The sequence below is a fragment of the Monodelphis domestica genome, chromosome 6 (assembly GCF_027887165.1).
Source record: "Monodelphis domestica isolate mMonDom1 chromosome 6, mMonDom1.pri, whole genome shotgun sequence".
NCBI classification, from domain to species: domain Eukaryota; kingdom Metazoa; phylum Chordata; class Mammalia; order Didelphimorphia; family Didelphidae; genus Monodelphis; species Monodelphis domestica.
Window position 1 is genome coordinate 246,707,895 of NC_077232.1, and position 13,610 is coordinate 246,721,504.

The 13,610-nt window shown below is 37.5% G+C and overlaps 1 protein-coding gene and 1 non-coding gene across 8 annotated transcripts in view; both read right to left on the reverse strand.

Moving 5' to 3' along the window:
- Positions 1-13,610, reverse strand: part of ANK2 (ankyrin 2) — a 765,649-nt gene that overhangs the window by 654,499 nt on the left and 97,540 nt on the right. The window lies entirely within an intron of this gene.
- LOC130455280 (small nucleolar RNA SNORA14) lies at positions 6,737-6,866 on the reverse strand. The gene has a single exon (XR_008913199.1). It is a non-coding gene; the product is annotated as a small nucleolar RNA SNORA14 (small nucleolar RNA).

The following is a 13,610-nucleotide window of genomic DNA, read 5'->3' on the forward strand; positions in this document are numbered from 1 at the left end:
AACCCTAATTGCTTAGCCCTTACCATTCTTCTGCCTTAGAACCAATATTTAGTACTGTTAAAAGTTTCTGAGGAAACTGGAAACTAGTCTGGCAAAAAATAAATGTAGCATTGATTAAATATATATTAACACCAGTTTTGGTATGGAGGAGAGGGGTGTCTGCTGCATTTTGCACTTCCTGAAAATGTATGGTCTTTATCTGTCAACAAATAAAAGGCCTTTTGCTTCAAAAAATGGTATTTAGTATTAATTTTAAGAGAGGAGGTTAAAGGGGGGTTTTATTTTTTAGAACATTATTTTATTTGGTTATTTTCAAACATTATTCATTAGAAACAAAGATCATTTTCTTTTTCTCCTCCCCACCACCAACCCTCCCAATGGCAATGTGTGATTTCTGTGGGTATCACATGTGTCCTCAGTCCGAACACTTTTCCATGTTGTTGGTATTTTCAATAAGGTGTTCATTTAGAGTCTCTCCTCAATCATATCCCCTCCACCCCTGTAGTCAAGCTGTTGCCTTTCCTCAGTGTTTTTACTCCCCCTGTTTGTCCTCTGCTTGAGGGTAGTGTTTTAATTTTCTACTTGATCCCAGCGGATTTTGCCACTAATGCAGAAATCCATTACGTTCAATTGTACCACAGTGTATCAGTCTCTGTGTACAATGTTCTCCTGGCTTTGCTCCTTTCACTTTGCGTCACTTCCTGGAGATTGTTCCAGTCTCCATGGATTCCCTCCACTTTATTGTTCCTTTGAGTACAATAGTATTCCATCACCAACATATACCACAATGTGTTCAGCCATTCCCCAATTGATGGGCATCCCCTCGTTTTCCAATTTTTGGCGACCACAAAGAGCACAGCTATGAATATTTTTGTACAAGTCTTTTTGTCCCTTATCTCTTTGGGGTACAGACCCAGCAGTGCTATGGCTGGATCAAAGGGTAGACATTCTTTTATCGCCCTTTGGGCATAGTTCCAAATTGCCCTCCAGAATGGCTGGATCAGTTCACAACTCCACCAGCAATGAATTAATGTCCCTACTTTGCCACATCCCCTCCAGCATTCATTACTTTCCATAACTGTCATGTTAGCCAATCTGCTAGGTGTGAGGTGATACCTCAGAGTTGTTTTGATTTGCATCTCTCTGATTATAAGAGATGGAGAACACTTCTTCATGTGCTTATTAATAGTTTTGATTTCTTTATCTGAAAACTGCCTATCCATGTCCCTTGCCCATTTATCAATTGGGGAATGGCTTGATTTTTTGTACAATTGATTTAGTTCTTTATAAATTTGAGTAATTAAACCTTTGTCAGAGGTTTTTATGAAGATTTTTTCCCAATTTGTTGTTTTCCTTCTGATTTTAGTTACATTGGTTTTGTTTGTACAAAAGCCTTTTAATTTGATGTAGTCAAAACTATTTATTTTACATTTTGTGATTCTTTCTATGTCTTGCTTGGTTTTAAAGTCTTTCCCCTCCCAAAGGTCTGACATGTATACTATTCTGTGTTTACCCAATTTACTTATGGTTTCCTTCTTTATGTTTAAGTCTTTCACCCATTTTGAATTTATCTTGGTGTAGGGTGTCAGGTGTTGATCAATTCCTAATCTCTCCCACACTGTCTTCCAATTTTCCCAGCAGTTCTTATCAAATAGTGGATTTTTGTCCCAAGACCTGGGATCTTTGGGTTTATCATATACTGTCTGGCTGAGGTCACTTGCCCCCAGTCTATTCCACTGATCCTCCTTTCTGTCTCTTAGCCCGTAGCAAATTGTTTTGATGACTGCTGCTTTGTAATATAGTTTGAGGTCTGGGACTGCTAGGCCCCCCTCATTTGTGTTTTTTTTTTCATTATTTCCCTGGATATCCTTGATCTTTTGTTATTCCAAATGAACTTTGTTATGGTTTTTTTCCAAATCAGTAAAGAAATTTTTTGGGAGTTCCATGGGTATGGCACTAAATAGATAAATAAGTTTGGGTAGGATGGTCATTTTTATTATATTGGCTCGTCCTACCCATGAGCAGTTAATATTTTTCCAATTGCTCAAGTCTAGTTTTAGTTGTGTGGAGAGTGTTTTGTAGTTATGTTCATATAGTTCCTGTGTTTGTCTCGGGAGGTAGATTCCAGGTATTTTATTTTGTCTAAGGTGATTTTGAATGGGATTTCTATTTCTAGTTTTTGCTGCTGAGCTGTGTTGGAGATATATAGAAAAGCTGATGATTTTTGTGGGTTTATTTTGTATCCTGCAACTTTGCTAAAGTTGTTGATTATTTCAATTAGCTTTTTGGTTGAATCTCTAGGATTCTTTAAGTAGGCCATCATGTCATCTGCAAAGAGTGATAACTTGGTCTCCTCCTTGCCTATTTTGATGCCTTCAATTTCTTTTTCTTCTCTAATTGCTACTGCTAGTGTTTCTAGTACAATGTCAAATAATAGCGGTGATAATGATAATGGGCATCCTTGTTTCACTCCTGATCTTATTGGGAATGCATCTAGTTTATCCCTATTGCAAATGATATTAGCTGATGGTTTTAGATATATACTGTTTATTATTTTTAGGAATGACCCTTCTATTCCTATGCTTTCTAGTGTTTTTAATAGGAATGGGTGTTGTATTTTATCAAAGGCTTTTTCTGCATCTATTGAGATAATCATGTGGTTCTTGTTGGTTTGCTTGTTGATGTGGTCAATTATGTGAATGGTTTTCCTAATATAGAACCAGCCCTGCATCCCTGGTATAAATTCTACTTGATCATAGTGAATGACCCTTCTGATCACTTGCTAGAGTCTTTTTGCTAGTATCCTATTTAAGATTTTTGCATCTATATTCATTAGGGAGATTGGTCTATAATTTTCTTTCTCTGTTTTTGACCTGCCTGGTTTTGGAATCAGTACCATGTTTGTGTCATAAAAGGAATTTGGTAGAACTCCCTCTTTGCTTTATTATGTCAAATAATTTATATAGTATTGGGATTAGCTGTTCTTTGAATGTTTGATAGAATTCACTTGTGAATCCATCAGGCCCTGGGGATTTTTTCTTAGGGAGTTCTTTGATGGCCTCTTGGATTTCTTTTTCTGATATGGAATTCTTTAAGAATTCTATTTCTTCTTCTGTTAGTCTAGGCAATTTGTATTTTCGTAAGTATTCGTCCATATCACCTAGATTGTGATATTTATTGCCATATAATTGGGCAAAGAAGTTTTTAATGATTGCCTTAATTTCTTCTTCTTTGGAGCTAAGATCCCCCTTTTCATCTTTGATGCTGTTAATTTGCTTTTCTTTTCTCCTTTTTTAAATTAGATTGACCAGTGCTTTGTCTATTTTGTTTGTTTTTTCAAAGTACCAGCTTCTTGTCTTAAAGGGGTTTAAAAAAAAAAAAAGATGATCATAGGGGCATTTTTAAATATACATGAGAGAACAAAAAATCCAAAGGAAATAAGGAAAAATAGGATTGCTTAAAACTTCACATTCATTTTGTCATCTGCCTTAAAGGGAAAGTAAGTAAAATGCATAAACTAGAGATTCACAGTTCTACATAAAATCCTCATTTAATGTGCTGCTTTGTTTATGGAAATGTTAGTTTTATTTGGGGTTTATGTTCAGAATTTTGTTTTTAAGTACAATGAACCAAACAGAGGACTGTATATGAAAGAATAACTGATAATATAATATGCATTTGAAGTATATTATTATATTTAACACAGCAGGAACAGAATTGCCCTGTTTGCCCATGCCTCCCTGCCAATATTCTTTCAGCTATGTCACACTGCTTCTTTGACACTAACTGATGATTTGTCTTTTAACTACTACCAGACTGATACCATCTTGGTTCAACTGTTTGAACTCTTAATGGCTGGCCTATAGGTCCTTTCCCAGTTTCCCTTCTTCAATAGGTTTAGCCTCTATATTATAGCTGTCCTTGGACTAATCCAGCTGAATTAAGCCCTGATTCTAATAAAGACAAAATTATGATGTCCATGGGGTTTGTATTAGGCACTGCCATCTTTCCCTTTGATTTTTCTCATCTATTTCCCTGACTTTTCAGCTTCTTGACCCTCATCCCCAAGATGCCAGGGTCTTTCTATATTCAATGTGTCTCCAGAGTCTACCTTCAACAACCCACTCATATCTGCCATCTTCTCTCATACTCTAATCCTTTTATAATCTCACCCTCCCCTCAAAACGTACCTATCCTATATCCCATTCCCATAGGATCACTTTCTATGATAGCTAACACAATCAACTAGTCTCAGTTATGGATACTAATTAGACCTTCTAAAAACAATGTAAGAATCCTGATTATGAGTCTAGGTCCTACCTATGACTCTGATATGCTAGTCATTAACATAGTGACCTCAGTAGAGTCATTGTCCCTCCCTAGGTCTCATGTGAAAAACAAGAGATGAATTTTGTTTCCTTCTAATTCTAAATCTTTGATACCATGATCTAATTCCTTGACCCAAAGAAGTGACTCATTGGTGGAAATTTAGGTGCCATGGATAAACAATGAAGGATATATTTCTGGGCAGACACATAAAACAATTTTACTCACACTGCAACTCTGTGCAGAACCAGCCCCATTCTCCTTCAGAGATTTCTCTGTTATATCGTCAGCTCTGTTCTTACTGCTCATTAAAAAATGAAAGAAACAGTAATAAAAAGACTTCTAATGACTTGAATAATACACTTTCAAAATACTGAAATAGTTTTCTTTTTTACCTTTGTAACAGATATTTATAGTCAAGCAAAACAAATTCCTACACTGGTCTTGTCTAAAAAGAACATGTGACTCAATCTGCACTGAATACTTTATGTCCATGTCAGTAGGTAAGTACACATGTCATCATGAGGCCACCAGAATCATGGCTGGTCATTGTATTGATGAGAATTCTTAATTTCAAAGCTTTATTTTTATGTTTATAATCTTGTTATATAAATTTTTCTCCTGGTTCTACTGAATTCCTTCATATCAGTTCATAAAAATCTTCTAGGATTTTCTAGAACAGTACCCTTAATCATTTCTTTTAGCACAATAGTATCCATCACATTCAGATATCATAACTTGTTCATTCATTCGCTATTGATAGGAACTCCCTCAGTTTCTAGTTCTTTGCCACCACAAAAAGAGCTACTATACATATTTTTGTACACAAGAGTTATTTTCTTCTTTCTTTGATCTCTTTTGAATACATATCCTAATACTAGTGTATATGGATCAAAGTGTATGCAGAGTTTAATAATTTCTTGGAGCATCATTCCATATTCCTGTCCAGAATGACTGGATTTAATTGGCAGTTCCACCAACAATAATGCCTCAGTGTACATAGTTTCCCACAGCCCTGTCACCTTTTGTCATTTTCTTTCTTTCCTTCTTTTGATTTTTTTTGGTGGTGGTGGTTTTTGTTTTGTTTTGTTTTTTTGGCCAACTTTGCCAATTTGGTGATGTGAGATTGTGCCTCATTGTTGTTTTAATTTTAATTTCCTGTAATGATTAGTGATCTAGAGCAATTTTTCACATAACTTTTAACACCTTGGATTTCTTCCTCTGAAAACTGTCAGCTCATATCCTTTGACCTTTTACTAATTGGGAAATGTCTTTTGTCCTTATAAATTTGAGTCAGCCCTTTATATAGCTTAAAAACAATTTTTCCCCATTCACTTGCTCCTCTTCTAATTTTAGCCACATTGGTTTTGTTTGTTCAAAAAACTTTTCATTTAATGTAATTAAAATTGTCCATTATACTTTCTATTTCTCTACTTGTATTATTTGATCAAGAAGACTGCAACCATAGATTTGACAGGTAATTTGCTTTCAATGCTAAAAATCATTGTGCCTTACCGGCAATAAGAAATTATTCACTAGCATAATATTTTCTTCAAAGATTGTCCAAATATAGGTCTTGGACAGTAAATAATAATGTGGTTTCTTATCTTTAATGCATTGTTTTGTTCTGGTTTTCCTTTTAAAAACACAGCACAACTACTTAAGGGGGAAAAAACTTTTACCTTCCATTTTAGAATCATTACTGTATATTGGTTTCAAGGCAAAAGAGCAGTAAGGGCTAGGGATTTGGGGGTCATGCTAGTAGGAAGTGTCTGAGGTCACATTTGAAGCTAGGATTTCCATCATCAAACCTGGCTCTCTATCCACTGAGCCAACTAGCTGTTCCAATCAATAAATATTAAGCACCTACTATGTTCCAAACACTGTGTTAAGTGCTAGGGATGCAAAAAGGGGCAAAAGATAGTCCTTGCCTTCAAAGAGTAAATATAAATGTGGTTCATTACAGATGATAAAGAAGTTTTCAAAGCCTATATGCTTTTAAACTGTTTAATATTGAAAATATTGTTATTTAGCAGAACTGAAAGACCATTGTACACAGTAACAGCATTATTTTACGATGATCAACTGTAAAAAATTTAGCTACTCTCAGCAATGCAATAATCCAGGACAAGTCTGGAATGCTATCCCCGCCAGAGAGAGGACTGTGGGAGTCAGATGCAGATCAATGCATTCTATCTTTCACATTAGCTTATTTACGCTTTTATTTTGGGATTTTGGTTTTAGATGAGTATTCTCTTACAACCAATATGGAAGTATATTTTGCATGATAATATATGAATAATCCAGATCAAATTGCTTAACATCTGGGGGAGGAGTGCGAAAGAGAGAGACAATTTGGATCTTTTAATTGTTATTACATATAATTGGGAAAATAAAATCTTTGACTAAAAAAAGAAGCAACAGTTAAAGAAAATCTTATTTGAAAGTGTTGGGTTTTTTGTTTTTTGTTTTTCATTTTAAACCATTACCTTCTGTCTTGGAACCAATACTTGTGTTGGTTCCAAGACAGAAGAGTGGTAAGGGCTAGGCAATGGGGGTTAAGTGACTTGCCCAGGGTCACACAGCTGGGAAGTGTCTGAGGCTAGATTTGAACCTAGGACCTCCCATCTCTAGGCCTGGCTTTCTCTGAGCCACCTCGCTGCCTCAGTTTCTCATATATAAAATGATCTGGAGAAAGAAATGGTAAACTGCTATATCTTTGCCAACAACATCCTAAATGGGGTCACAAAAAATAGGACACAACTGAAATGACTAAATAATAACAATATGGCAAATATTGTTTAAGGACTACGTGCAAGCATGTTAACTCTGGTTAAGGGTGCTGCAGAATGAGCAGCAGTTCAGCCTTAGATTGAAATTATCTTTCATTAAAGGACTTTGTGTCTGTCCATCTTGTGGCCCAGGATTACTAAGAATCATAGGAAAATGGTGAGAAGGTTATCTCCAGCTATACCATTCCTACATGGACACCCAGTTCTTTGGGACTCTAAGGGAACAATTGGACTTTGCTTTCTAAAAGAAGCTTCCAGTGTAGTAGGGAAGATGTATAAGAGAGACAAATTTGATATAAAAAGAAAATAGGATCTTGGAATAAATAATCTATTTTTGGAGTTTGTTTTCACACTTTCATGGGAAAGCGAGCAAGGAAAGATTAGTTAATATTGTGGGGGTTATTTTAAAGCTATGCTATTTTTCAGTACCATGGAAAGTATGTGGTGAACATTAATTGGGGTAAAATAATTTTTTTTAAATAAAAGGAATTGAACTCTCCAAGAAAAAAGAAGACTGATAACATTTTTGGCATTCTCAGAACCTGAACTTTGTGGTCTCAGTTAAAAAAAAAAACTCAGCAGCCATACTACACTGCTCTTAACAAGGTCCAGGTCATTGGTCTCCTATCTCATTGTCCTATTAACTAGTTATGTGATCTTGGGCAAGTCACTTCCTATCATTCATTTCATTTTCCACCTCTAACAAATCAAGACTAGACTAGATGATCCCTAAGGGCTCTTCTGGCCCCAACATTCTACCATTAATTTCCTGTCCTTTTCTGCTATCTAATCCCACCAACTCTCATTCCCATTCCTGGGTTAGGTCCTCTAAAGGACAACTACTACTCTAGCTCTAAAATGATTTGCAGGTCTATCCTTCCAAAACTATAGCTCATGAGCTCTTAGCACATACCTGCCTTTATTAATCCAGGCAGTAGAAACAATTCTCTCAAAGCAAATCATTTATTAATGTGTCATAATTAGAACAATAGCAAAAACCTTTTCTCATAGGTCTGGGGCATATTTTCCCAGAGTGGGCTCAGAAATAAAACATACTTGTAGTAAGACACACACATAGGAAAACACATGGCCAAGGCAACCCAGACATCCAGAACCACAGAGCCTCACTGTCCCTTCTCTCTGTATGGTGCCATCTTGCTCCTACTCTTCAATATAATCTGAAGATCCTTCATTTGACTGCCAAGCCTGCTCCTTATCCAAAGGCCAGCTCCCAAACAACAAGACTAATACTTGCTTGAATCCATAGTTGACTTTCCTCATTTGTACTGGGAGTTACTCTCCCCTGAGCTTCCTCATTGTTAAGTACATCTTAACTGAGTGGCCTCTTGGACAAGTAGTTCTAATGAAAGACACCATGGCAGATGAAAGGAGATAAGAAAGAAAGTCCATCTCATCAGGCTGCTCTCTGGTAGAGATATAACTGAGCTTCTTGATACCTCCTGCCTCAACTATATTCCAAAGCCAGTAAACTTGCTTTTGGTAAATCACTAGGAGTATGGCTGATCTTTGGCAAGCCAGTAGGAAAATGCTCTAATTCCATCAAAGAGAATGTATTAGACCTCTTAAACCTTCCTCCTTTTAATAACTTCCTTACTGCCAAGAATACCCCGCCATCTTCCTAGCCACTTAGGATCACCATCTACTCTGACTCTTCACTCTCTCTCTCCCCACATCCATATGTGCTCCTCTTTCCTTGGTTTTTTGGTCTTCCTTTTCCTTTTGGTCTGATTTTCTTTGGAGGTCATCTTTCATCCTCTTTAGCTCATCTTTCATCTCCTTTTTCTCATCTTTCATCTTCTTCACCTCATCTTTCATCTCCTTTGCCTCATTTTCCAGCTTGTTGATTTTGGCTTTCAAGACACCATTTTCTTGTTTTAGTTCAAGTGCCTCTGTTTCCAGATGACTTATCTTAGTTTTTAAGTTCTTTTCCCAATTGTCTTCAGCCTCTCTTAATTGTGTTTTGAATTGCATTTTGAGTTCTTCCAAAGCCTGTATCCAATTCGATGGGATTTCTGATTTTTCCTTTGCTGGTCCCTCCCCCTCTGTTTCATTCACTCTTTGCTCATTACCTGTGCAAAAGCTGTCTATTGTAATTTCTTTCTCCTTTTTCTGTTGTTTGCTTGGGTTTACCCCTTCTTTGCTCCCCGTATTTGTGCTCTTGCTCCTCTCATTTTTTTTGTTTTGGGGCTGTCAGTCTCCCCTCTTGGAGCTTTGTCAGATCTCTTGGTACAGTCTCTAGGGGAGGAATGTTAGCTTCCCTGTCCTCTGGAGGCTTTTGATCAGATTAAGTTCAACTGGGTTGGGCTGTATGTGCTCTGAGGCTGAAGACTCCTGAAAGGCTGGGCCGCCCAGGCTCTCTCCAGTTCTCTCCAGCTGCTTCTCTGTTGTCCGCAAGGTTCCACAGTGCCTTTGCCCACCTCCCTGAGCTCTGAGGAGTTCTGATGGTATTATGTTCAACTGGATTGGTCTGGATGTGCCCCGAGGCAATGGTGAGACTGGAGCCCGATGGAGGGACCCAGCCATGGCCCAGGTCTCTCCCTGGCTTCCTCCCCGCTGTCCACACTGGACACTCAGTGCCCAGCACCCCGCTGCTCACAAGGTAGACCCTCCAAACCAGCACCTTTGCCCGCTCAGAGGCTCCTGCTGTCGCTGGGGGCTCAGCCCTCTGGGTTGTGGGGGAGGGGTCCTGGGACCTTCCCTCTGCCTTCCCCTTAGACCTGAGTATTCTTGGATTCTGGCTTTTGGGGGGCATACCTTTTGATTTGAGTCCAGAAGGAGGGTTCCCCGCCTCTGTCCTGTTGCTCAGCTTGAATTTCAGTGCCCTAGGAGCATTCAGTCTGTAATCTGTAAGGAAGGGTCTTCCAAGGTCTGAACTTTTGCCTCTTGCTAAGCAGCCATCTTGACTCCGCCCCGCTCCTCTTTCCTCGGACACAGCCTCTACCCTGATCCAGGCTCTCATCACCTCACTCCTAAACTATTAGAATAACCTTCTGGTGCTAGTCTCCATGCCTCAAATCTCCCTACTCTTGTCCAACCTCCACTCAGATGTCAGTTTGATCTTCCTAAAGTTCAGGACCAATTATGTCACTCCCCACCCCATTATCAATTCCAGTGTCTTTCTTACCTCTAGAGACATATATGAAACCCCCTCTTTGGTTTTTAAAGCCCTTTACAACTTGGTCCCTTCCTACCTTTCTAATCTTCTCATACTTTTCTTGCCTTCAATATATTCTAAAATCCAGTGGCTCAGGCTTCCTTGCTGTTCCTTGAACAAAATACTTCCACTCTCAACTCTGTATTTGACAGGGAGGATTACAAATGTCTGATACAGAGGCAGAAGTTAGGAATGGAGCAAACATGGAGTTTAATGAAGATGGTTGCTCTTGCTCCCTAAACTTCTGAAAAATGCTCTCCAAAATCAAGTTCCCCCTTAGACCCACTGTCTCCCAACTGACCCAGTCCAATCTGCCCTGGATCAGACACTTTAGCAATTTGGTTTCCTATTACTATACCAAGCATAAAACCAACATCTGTATATCAGCAGCAGCTTGGGAACTTGCTGAGAGCCAGGTGGACTTCTTGGAAAGGACTTCCCTAAAACTGAAACGGCAATATCAAATGCTGGCAAACAAATCTACTCTCTGAAGCAAACGGCTCGTTTTCACAGCAAATTTGAGCCTGGCTCCAGGGACCAGTGGGGGGAAGAGAGGAGGAGGAGGTCTTCCTCCCTTCCTGCTCTCTCCAAAGTTACCAATGAGCTCTCAATTGCCAAACCCCATGCCTGTTCTCAATCCTCATGTGTCTTGACCTCTGTAGCATTTGACACTGCTGACCCCATACTCCATCTGGACACTTTCTCTATATGTTTCTCTTTTCCCCTTCCACAGGTCTTCACTTTATTATTTTATTGTTTTTAACATTTTTTTCAACTAATAAGCATTTTTTCTCTTTCTCATCCAACAGAAAACTAGAAAATGAAAAAAGGAAACCCTTGTAACAAATATGCATTGTTAAGTAAAACAAATTTTTGAATTGGCCATGTTCAAAACACATGACTCATTCTGCACCCTGACTCCATCACTTCTCTGGCAACATGTGGGTAAATTTTTTTAGAATTGGTCTTCAGAGAGTGGTAGTTGGTCAGTACAATTCTTATGCCTTTCAAAGATTTTTATCTTCACAATGTTGTTATTATATAAATTGTTTTCCTTATTCTGCTCATATAATTTTCCATCAGTTTATATGTTTTTCCAGATTTCTCTGAAACTATTGCTTTCATTATTCTCTTATGACCCAATTCCACAATTCTTTAGTTATTCCCTAAGTGATGTCTCACCTCCAGTGTCTAATGAGAAAGAGCGAGAGAGAAATATATATATATGTATATCTACATATACATATATATATATTTTTTTACATATGGGTCCTCTTCTAGTACTGGTATCATTAACCGCCCTGGATTTTGATAGGCTTACTTTTTCCTTCTCTTTATACCTTTTTCCATCCTTCTCAGCCTCCTTTGTTTATTCATCATTTAATCCTCTGTTATGTATATGTTATCTCAGAACCCTTTCTTTGTTCTTCCCTTTTTCTCTATATTCTCTCAGTGACCTCATCAGCTACTCTAGGTTAAATAATAAACTATTCAAATGATTACCAGATCTATATATCTAGCACCTGCCAATGGAATATTTCTAACTGGATGTACCATAGGCATCTCAAACTTAACACAGCCAAAATAAAAGTCATCCACATGTAAAACCCAATGGAATTATGCATTGACCTCGGAAAGAGGTAGGGGAGGGAAAAGAATAGGATTCTTGTAACCAAGGAATAATGTTCTAAATTGACTAATTAAATAAAATTTTAAAAAACAAAATAAAATAAAATAATAAAATTCATCAATTTGTATTTTCCCTCTTCTGAATTTTCCTATTTCTGTTGAAGATATCACCATCCTTTCAATCACCTATATTTGCAATTTAGGGTCTTCTTCAACTCTTCACTCTCCCTTATTCCCTATATTCCTTCCATTGCTGACTAGTTCACAGTCTACTTCCACAATATTTCATATACACATCATCTTCTTTCCATTTACCCAACTACTACCCTAATTCAGGCCCTCTTCACCCTTTACCTAGACTATTGCAATATTCCCCCCATCAGTTTTCCTGCCACAAAGCTACCATACTGATATTCCTAAAACTCAAATAAAACCATGTTACTCCCTGCTCAAAAATCTCCAATGGTTCCTTTTACCTTTAATGTAAAATATGCATTACTGCCTTTTTTAGAAATTTTCTGCATTAGTCTCCTTCATATAGTCTCTGCTATAATCAAAATGGCTTACTGGCTGTTCATTCTTTAGTGTATACCTTTGTTTGGGATGCCCCAAAGATCTGGAGTAAACTCTTCTCACCTTGGCCTCATAGAAACTCTAACTTCTTAAAGAGCTCTCTTCAAGTGCCACTTTTTCTTACTGACCTCCAAACCCTCACCCTTACCCCCTGTTTGGAAATTTTTTTTTGCATTTACTTTTATGTGTACGTATTTCCTAAAATTGAACTGTATTTAAGGTACACTATCTCTTTAAATCTTTTACATATAGAGCAGTTAATAATGAAAAGGCAGAAAAATTGCTTGTTTATTTTGGAGGTAAAAGAAGAAATTTGGATTCATTGTTATTGGACATAAGATATCACCAAGGAAGGGCCTACATAAGCTGATGCAGACTGAAATGAGCAGAACCAGGAAAACATTGCCATAGGAGTAACAGTAATATGGAATGATTAAATGTGATAGACTTAACTACCAATGGCAACACAAAAAAGAATGCTAGCCACTTTTAGAGAAAGAACTGTTGGAGTAAGAATGCAGATGGAAGATGATTTCTCACTTGTTTATTTGGCTTTGGGTTTTGGAGTTTGGGTTTTATAAGATTACTCACAACAATATGGAAACATAAACAAAAAAAGATATTGCCAATGTTATGTATGAAGTTTTTGATATGTAATATGAGTAAGAAAAATAACTTCGTTTTAATGTACTCTGTTAAAATATGAGTATGAAGAACTATGGCATTCAGACCAGATTTAGGACAGTTTTGGAGGGGAAATGATTTGTGATATATATTTGAGGACTTGTATATATTTAATAATAATTCTTCATTTGTGTTGGAATATTCTTTTTTTTTTAATAATATTTTATTTGATCATTTCCATGCATTTTTCATTAAAGACAAAGATCATTTTCTTTTCCTCCCTCCCACCCCCCATGGCCGACGCGTGATTCCACTGGTATCATATGTGTTCTTGACTTGAACCCATTGCCATGTTGTTAGTATTTGCATCAGAGTGTTCGCTCCGAGTCTTTCCTCTGTCATGTCCCCTCAGCCATTGTAGTCAGGCAGTTGCTTTTCCTTGGTGTTTCTATTCCCTCAGTTTGTCCTCTGCTTTTGGATAGTGTTTTTTT